Source organism: Bison bison, unplaced genomic scaffold (genome assembly GCF_000754665.1).
Source record: "Bison bison bison isolate TAMUID 2011002044 unplaced genomic scaffold, Bison_UMD1.0 scf7180017863713, whole genome shotgun sequence".
Lineage (NCBI taxonomy): Eukaryota > Metazoa > Chordata > Mammalia > Artiodactyla > Bovidae > Bison > Bison bison.
In genome coordinates, this window is record NW_011494285.1 from 9,144 (window position 1) to 9,447 (window position 304).

Consider the following 304-nt stretch of genomic DNA (forward strand, 5'->3'; position numbering starts at 1 on the left):
AATTTTGTTGTGCTTCCTCTTTTTGGTCAATTCTATATTTGTGCTTATCCAAAAGCTATGTATTAACGGAAGCGAGTATAGATATAATATCAAGAGCATTACCTTAGGATCCTCAAACTAGCATTTTGTTTCCTTGCAAAAGTACAACAAAGATAAGGTCACATGTTCTGTATCAGTCCCCAAAATTAACTAGCAGGCAACTAAGGATGCTGAAAATAGTACGGAATTCCAGACAACCATCCAATCCCTAACTCCTTAAATATTGACAATTCCAATTGCTTAATATATGTTTTAGTTCAGTTCA